Source organism: Trachurus trachurus (genome assembly GCF_905171665.1).
Source record: "Trachurus trachurus genome assembly, chromosome: 4".
Lineage (NCBI taxonomy): Eukaryota > Metazoa > Chordata > Actinopteri > Carangiformes > Carangidae > Trachurus > Trachurus trachurus.
In genome coordinates this window covers 31923891-31932984 of record NC_139898.1, presented here as the reverse complement: position 1 = coordinate 31932984, position 9094 = coordinate 31923891, and positions in this window count along the sequence as shown.

Here is a 9094-nt window from a genome sequence, read left to right as displayed (position 1 = left end):
ACAGTCGTGGTGCCTCATCAATACAATGACCACAAATGTTACCCGTTTAACACTTTGTTGTTCGTGTTCTTCAACTTTTTAACTCATTTAACTACGTTTTATTTAACTTTGATGTCTACGACCTGATCTGACCCCAGCTGTCGGCTCCTGAGGACAAACATGGCGGCTGAGAGGAGGAGGTGTAGATGGAGGCAGAAGAAGGGAGTGGACCACAACGATCGCCGCCGAGGAAAACAGGCGGTGACTATGCTTATATCAAGAGAAAAACAAATATGGAGGTTTTCTACGTTGTTGCTGGAGGTTTCAACCTCAGGCGGGTTGAGGGTCGTCCATTACTTGAGAGCAGGGAGACCGGGGTCGAGCTTGATGTTGAACAAAATTCCACTATTTAGACCATCTCTGTTCGGAAACTACACAGTGTTGCTTTAATAGAATCATCTACCTTGTTTCTGAAGGATCTTTAATAGAAACATTTATACTTAATACAAACATCTACCTTTATTCTGAAGGACCTAAACATCTACCTTTATACTGTATGGAGCTTTAAAAGAAACATCTACCTTTATTCTGAAGGGGCTTTAATAGAAACATCTACCTTTATTCTGAAGGGGCTTTAATACAAACATCTAACTTTATTCTGAAGGGGCTTTAATAGAAACATCTACCTTTATTCTGAAGGAGCTTTAATAGAAACATCTACCTTTATTCTGAAGGGGCTTTAATAGAAACATCTACCTTTATTCTGAAGGAGCTTTAATAGAAACATCTACCTTTATTCTGAAGGAGCTTTAATACAAACACCTTTATTCTGAAGGAGCTTTAATAGAAACATCTACCTTTATTCTGAAGGAGCTTTAATAGAAACATCTACCTTTATTCTGAAGGAGCTTTAAAATAAACATCTACCTTTATTCTGAAGGAGCTTTAATAGAAACATCTACCTTTATTCTGAAGGGGCTTTAATAGAATCATCTACCTTTATTCTGAAGGACCTTTAATATAAACATCTACCTTTATTTTGAAGGACCTTTAATAGAAACATCTACCTTTATTCTGAAGGAGCTTTAATACAAACATCTACCTTTTTGTAATGTGGGACCTTTCATAAAATATTTGCATTAAAGGTCACCTTCATATTAAAGCTCCACTTTTAATGAATCCACGTTAATAAAGAAAAGTTCCTCATCTCCCTGGTGAACAAATGTTTTCTGTTTAATATAAACATCTACCTTTATTCTGAAGGAGCTTTAATACAAACATCTAGCCTACTGGTACTTTTATACTGAAGGAGCTTTTACAAACATCTACCTTTATACTGAAGGAACTTTAATAGAATCCTTTTATGTAAAATGTGACCTTTAATAATAAACTATTTGCATTAAAGGTCACCTACATATTAAAGCTAAACTTTTAATGAATTCACGTTAATAAAGCAAAGTTCCTCCTCGTCTCCCTGGTGAACAGTCGTTTTCCGTTTGTCTCGGTGTCTCCCAGACTCGTCAGTGTCAATAACACGACAAAGCTGCTTTAATCCAGTCGTGTCCACAGCTGTTGTGACTCTGACGTTAATCTGCAGCAGCCAGAGACTCGTCGTCATGTGATCTTTACTTTTAGATTTGATCTGAGACATCCGAACCTGAGGGACTTCCTTCCACCATCTCATTTCTGCTTCATATTCCCACGTCGTCCTTCATCGTGACGGCCAAAGGACCTGTAGATATGAGTGTCATGTAGATATGAGTGTCATGTGACGAGGTGGAGCTGCTGCATAAAGCCTGATGATAATGAACAATAATATAGCTGCATCGTGTGTGTATATGTGTGTTTATGTGTGTGTGTGTGAGCGGCTGCCCGAGGGACTGCAGCTGATTTATCCTCCACAATAAACAGAGAGATGAGTTCAGCTGTAATGGGAACATGATCCGCCGCGGCTTTTAGTGAGAAACCCGCCGATCGATTCCCCCACAGGCCTCGGGGCTCCTCGGCTCCCTGCTGTCGCTCATGTGGAGGCTGCAAACTCTGATTTGTGGCCTTAATATTGTCACTTTGAGGGAGGAGGAGGAGGAGGAGAAGCGCTCCGAAGCAGCTGCCACAAACAATCATCTCGTGTTCAGCAGCTCTGTAGGAAACGAGTCTCCTGACTGACATGAAGCTGAGCCGCAGCGAAGCCGAAGCTGCTGTTTTCTCTTCATCAGCAGATGTTTGGGCTTCGTTAGAAACGGTCGTCTCGGTCCTCGCCGGGGTCGTTAAAGCCTCCTGAATCTGGAGAAGCCGCCACGAGGAGCCTCGGTTGTTCAGCAGCACATGATCCAGCCCCTCGTCACACTTGCCCCCAATGCTAATGAACCAATTGGGCGAAATGTTGAACTATCCCTTTAATAACAACTAGTGTAGTACTCAGTCTTGAGACCACATGTTCCAGGTCTTGGCCCCGTCTCGGTCTCGGTTTTTTCTCCAGACCAGTCAAGACCACAGCTGCAGTGACATCTTTTTTTTTTAACTATCCCTTTAACTATCTACTATTATTGAACTATCCCTTTAAAGGGATAGTTCAACATTTTGGCAAATTGGCCCATTGCCATAATCCCTATAGTCATAGCAGTAGGTTTTAATCATCGGTGCAAGCTGTTTTTAGAACGGCGGAGCAGAGCCGCGAGCTGCTCAGAGCTACGCTACGGAGGCTCATTATGGGATTTCTTGGTTTCCCTCATCAAACTCATCAAATACACAATCCAACAACTCCACAACGCTCTGGTGGACAAGTTGTGACCTGCACATTCACCACGCTATGAGATAATAACACAACGTTAGCAGACAGAGTTGTTTTAGAGGTAAATACAGAGACTGTTGATGAAAAACTGTCCCTGAAGGCAACGTGCATCAGTGGTTTTGCATGAATTTCCCTCTAAAACAACTCTGTCTGGTAACGTTGTGTTATTATCTCATAGCGTGGTGAATGTGCAGCTCACAACTTGTCCACCAGAGCGTTTTATTGTGGAGTTGTTGGATTGTGTATTTGATACAGTAATGATCTTGGAAATGGTCTCATATTGGTTTGATCTTGATCTTGTCTTGGTCTTATATGCTCTTGATTCTGTTGTGGATCAGGTGGTCTTGACCGCAACACAGCGCTTTGAGTGATTTTAAGGACCAGCCATCTAAGTGTAAATCCATTTACCATCCAATCAGACGCCGCAGAGCTACAGACGTCAAAGGAGCCGCCAACGTAAACAATCAATCAGTCAACCCAACTCAACCCCCAATCAGGAAATGTGACAATTATGTTAAACTGAAACAAAGAAATGCTATATATATACATCGAAAAGAGAAATACAGATCATATGTTCAATATCACATCAGTCAAATACACATCTTAATACGTCGTGTTTGCAGTAATACTAACAACTGCATGTTGGTGCTGTGAAATTTTACATTTTACGCCTTACATATAATTGCATTGTAAGTTGGTATTAGTCTTCATATCAATCATTCAAAACAGAAGGGAACAAAACAGGGATAAGATATTATACTTGCCTTGCCAGACTGGATTATTACCAATATAAAATGCAATATAGAAAGTGTATACAAAGCAGTATTGATTGTGGTGCAAATGAAATGTAAGGAGCAGTGAACAGAGTGCATAAGAACAAATGAAGTGCGTAGTGACTGTATGTTGTAGCTGTTATTGTACAGTGTGATGACATGTAGCAGGAAGGATGTCCTGTATCTGTCAGCTCAGCAGTCTGTCCACTGTGTGATGGAGAGAGGGAGCTGATCATCGTCCATGATGGAGAACCGTTCATTCAGCTTCCTCCTCCTCAGCCTCCATGATGATCTTATCAGGTCTGTTAGTGGCTCTGATGCTGCTGCTGCTGCTGAGCACGCTGAAGCATCTCAGTGTGCTCAGCAAATAGAGACTAGACCAGTGGTTCTCAACTGGTGGGTCAGGACCCAAAAGTGGGTCGTGGACAGCTGGTCAAAAAAGTAAATAATATTTAATGCACATCTGATGTTGGACATGTCTTTTATTTTGAAAAATAACTTATTTTGAAAGGCACGCGTCACGTGAACACATGCAGTTGTAATGCTCCTCCTCAGTTTCTTATTATTGTGGCCTGAATGCAAAAATATCAGTTTCTTATTAATGTGGCCTGAATGCAGTGAATCTTGTTTTGTTTTGTGGGTCTTTATTTTGTGCAATTTGATATTTATTCACTTTTGTGAATATGCTCTGAATGCAGAGATGCATTAGAAGTCAAATATATCATTTTGTTGTTCTCCATTTTGTGCAGTTTGATTTTTTTTTTAAATTCACTTCCGTACATGCAGTTGTCATGGTCCTCCTCAGTTTCATTCATGTGCTCTGAAATGCACTTTGCTCAATAAAGAGCAAAATGAGTTTTTAAAGTCTTAAAGGGACAACAAGGAGTTTTGTTAAAGCGAAGTGTTTTCACACTACATTTATGAGCCTCCGCACCGTGAAATTCTTTGACCGGCGCAAGACAGACTCATGTTTTCATTCATCAAGAATTAAAGTCAGAGGTTGGAAGACGATCACATACCGTCGTAGTTCCCACCATAAACGGCGATTCGGCGGCGTTATTCTCATGACTCGCCACGAAACCGAAAATAAGGAAACGCTGGTCGGCTCGACCAGCATTTCCACCACCACTAATAATAACAAAATAACCATAGAGACAAAACCATAGATTTATCTAAAATGGGCCCATTAACAAGTGGTAACGTAGATTCATCCACATTAACGTGAGACTTTTTTATAACCAAATAGAAACTCCTCATTGTCCCTTTAAGTGTTAGTAAATCATAATTCAAAGGGTCTCAGGTATGTAATGTCTACACATTCTTGTCTTTCGCCTCCCTCCGACCCTCCCAGATCCCCAGTTCTTCTCACCATCTTCCTTTTCTCCCAGTGTATGGAACTTTATGCATGATTAATTGATATGGATGAATATCAATAAATGAAGCCCGAAGATTGGGGAGGTCATTTTTTAGAGCCTTTTAAAGCCTCCTGATTTCATCGGCATCTGTGAAAGAAACTACCCATTTGCATCGTGGTGGAGGAGACCAGAGTATGGTCGGCGGCCAATTAAAAAAAAAAAAAACACACGCTTATTTCGGATACAAAGTGTGATCTCGCTTGTGTCTTAGGATAGATTTATTAAGGTACATCCAAGCCAGAGCGGACCTTTGCATCACGACTTGAAGTCAAAGGCCTATTTTTTGGGCTTAACCTCCCTACTAGAGACGGAATATGGTGTCAGAAATATATTTGTCAAACATTAGTTCCACCATTTAAATCCTTTCTTTTTATATGTGAATCTAAAATGTGAAAAATGTGAAATCTGAAAATACATTTGTTAAATTTTTAATAATTTAGGGTATTTTTATTGGGGGGGAGCTTTTGTTTTTGTCTGCGTTTGTGTGTTTGTGGTGGTGAACGGCAGCAGCAGCAGCTCTTCTCCTGGTGGTCGGAGGTTCCAGCTCAGATGATGATGATGATGATTAATGTGAAGCAGAGAGGGAGGAGACAAGACAACACTTTGTTCATCTAATTAGACGAATTAGAGGAATCCTGTGAAACTCTATGGCAACCGTCGCCATGAAGGAAGCTGTGAATGTTGTTGAAGGACGACGTGGAAACACGAGAGCAACGAGGATAAAGACGAAGACGAAGAGTCATGAAGCTCCAATTATCTGTGTCCTCCTCGTTAACGACACAACAAAGAGCTGGAAGAGGCAGAGGAGGAGGAGGGGTTGACCTTTAACCCTCATGTCAGACTGCTGCCCTTCACACTGCAAAAACTCAACATCTTTCCAAGAATATTTGTCTTATTTCTTGTCAAAATGTCTCATTTCTAGTCAAAACTAATCTCTTTACTCTTAAAATAAGACCCGTCACCTAAAAATCAACTTGTTTTTAGATCATTTTCACTTGTTTCAAACTAATTTTCACTTGAAATAAGTAGAAAAATCTGCCAGTGAAAGCAAGTTTTTCTGTGCTTGTGATAAGAAAGAAAAACTTGCTCCACTATCAGATTATTTCAAGTGAAATTACACTTGAAAGAAGTAAATAGTGTCTAAAAACAAGCTGCTTTTTATGTGATGAGTCTTATTTTTAGTATAATGAGATTTATGTTGACTGGAAATAAGACAAATATTTTTTAGATTGTGAGTTTTTGCAGTGCAGCTCAAAGACCGGCGACGAGGACATAACACAAAGCACACAAGAGTAAAAATTCCTGTGTGAAAATGAGCCGAGGCTTTTATTGTGAAAGGAGCTGCGTGCCGAGGCTTTTATTGTGAAGGGAACAGAGCTGTTGATCGACCGCGGTGACCTCAGAGCTCCACATCTGTGCACAACTTCTCTCCTCTGTCCTTTCTCTTGTCTCCTCTCTCCTTTCTCTTGTCTCCTTGTCTCCTCTGTCCTTTCTCCTTTCTCTTGTCTCCTTGTCTCCTCTGTCCTCTCTCCTTTCTCTTGTCTCCTCTGTCCTCTGTCATTTCTCTTGTCTCCTCTGTCCTCTCTCCTTTCTCTTGTCTCCTCTGTCCCATCTCCTCTCTCCTTTTTCTTGTCTCCTCTGTCCTCTCTCCTTTCTCTTGTCTCCTTGTCTCCTCTGTCCTCTCTCCTTTCTCTTGTCTCCTTGTCTCCTCTGTCCTCTCTCCTTTCTCTTGTCTCCTCTGTCCCCTCTCCCATCTCCTCTCTCCTTTTTCTTGTCTCCTCTGTCCTCTCTCCTTTCTCTTGTCTCCTCTCTCCTTTATTCTCTCTCCTTTCTCTTGTCTCCTCTGTCCCCTCTCCTCTCTCCTCCCTCTTGTCTCCTCTGTCCTCTTTCCTCTCTCCTCTCTTGTCTCCTCTGTCCTCTGTCCTTTCTCTTCTCTCCTCTGTCCTCTCTCATCTCTCCCATCTCCTTTCTCCTCTGTCCTTTTATTGTGAAAGGAGCTGCCTGCCGAGGCTTTTATTGTGAAAGGAACTGCGTGCCGAGGCTTTTATTGTGAAAGGAGCAGAGCTGTTGGTCGCCCGCGGTGACCTTGGAGCTCCACATCTGGTCACAGCTGGTCTCAGTCTGACCTCTGACCTCGGAGCAGCAGGAGGCAAAACAAACAAACGTCTTCATTTCACAGGAAACACTCGAACGCACCACGAACTGTTGATCTGAGACGACGGCAGATCAGCGACCGATCGATCGGCCAATCAATCAATCAATCAATTAATTAATTAATCGACCAATCACCTTATCGTTCTCCTGTGACCAGGGCCGTTGTATAGGGGAGAAAGGTGATGATAACTCTAGGGGCCCAGCGCCCAGTGGGGCCCATAAAAAACCCCAGTAGTCTAATCTTTGTATGACTGAATTATTCTGTGTAAGACCCTGACTAATACTCATAGTACACTGTAAAAACTCAACATCTTTCCAAGAATATTTGTCTCATAAGTCAAAACTAATCTCTTTCCACTTAAAATAAGACTCATAACCTAAAAATTAAAAAAATTAACTTGTTTTTAGATCATTTTTACTTGTTTCAAACAAATTTTCACTTGAAATAAGTAGAAAAATCTGCCAGTGAAAGTAAGTTTTTTGTGCTTGTAATAAGAAAGAAAAACTTGCTCCACTATCAGATTTTTCTACTTATTTCAAGTGAAAATCTGCTTGAAAGAAGTAAAAAGTGTCTAAAAACAAGCTACTTTTAATATGATGTGTCTTATTTTAAGTATAATGAGATTTGTTTTGACTAGAAATGACATTTTGACTAGAAATAAGACAAATATTCTTGGTAATATACTTAGGTTTTTGCAGTGTAATGCCGCATTAGCATCAAAACAAAGTAGGCTAAATAATACATGATAATAGTCTAAGAAAAAAAAAGGAAAAGTTAGGGGGAGGGGCCCACTTTAGTATTCTTTAAGGGGGCCCAGAATTCCTAGCAACGGCCCTGCCTGTGACATCATGATCATCTCTTGTCTCCTCTGTCCTCTCTCCTATCTCTTATCTCGTCTTTCCTTTCTCCCATTTCCTCTCTCTTCTCTCCTTTCTCTTGCCTCATATCTCTTGTCCCCTTTCTCCTCTCTCCTTTCTTCTCTCTCCTGTCTCCTTCGTCCTCTCTCCTATCTCTTCTTTCCTTTCTCTTGTCTCCTCTGTCCTCTCTCTTGTCTTCTTTCTCCTCTCTCCTGTCTCCTTTCTCCTCTCTCCTCTGTCCTCTCTTCTTTCTCCTCTCTTCTTTCTCCTCTCTCATTTCTTCTCTCAGGACCAGGACCCTGTAGTAGTAGATCCAGTGTTTCTGATCCAGCTGCTGAACTCAGATCAGTTTCTGGTTCTGGGATGTTTGTTGTTGTCAGAGGTCAGAGTCTCAGTCTGAGGACACACAGCTGCACACAGCACGACACACACACACACACACACACACACACACACACACACACACACACACACACACACACACACACACACACACACACACACACACACACACACACATAGTGTTGCTCTGTGGGTTCTATGTTTTTATTAACTGTCCCCGTATCTATCTTTCTCGTCTCTTGTCTCCTCTTTCCTCTCTCTTGTCTCCTCTGTCCTCCCTCCTCTCTCCCATTTCCTCTCTCCTCTCTCATCTCTCTTGTCCACTTTCTCCTCTCTCCTTTCTTCTCTCTCCTGTCTCCTTTCTCTTGTCCCCTTTCTCCTTTCTCCTCTCATCTCTCCTCTCTCTTGTCTCCTCCTTCCTTTCTCTTGTCTCCTCTCTCCTCAGCGTCAGAGCGCTTCTCTCCGCCGCTGCCTCTTCAGGAGGAGGAGGAGCGCGCGCACCCCGTTGGGTTCAGTCGGTCCCGGCTCTTCTCTCCGGTTCAGCGCGTGCAGCTCCCCCCTCCCTCTCTCAGTCACACCTCCCTCTCTCCTTCTCTCTCTCCCTCTCACCGGACACCGGGAGTTTCCCGCCGCTCAAACATCAACTCAGCGCGCGCGACTCGGCTGTGGAATCTGACGTCACTCACACTTTTATTATTGATTATTAATTAATTTTCTCCAGTTTGTTTGTTTGTGAGGGAAGTTTTTTTTTCCAAAGTGACCGGAGCGGAAACATCATCAAC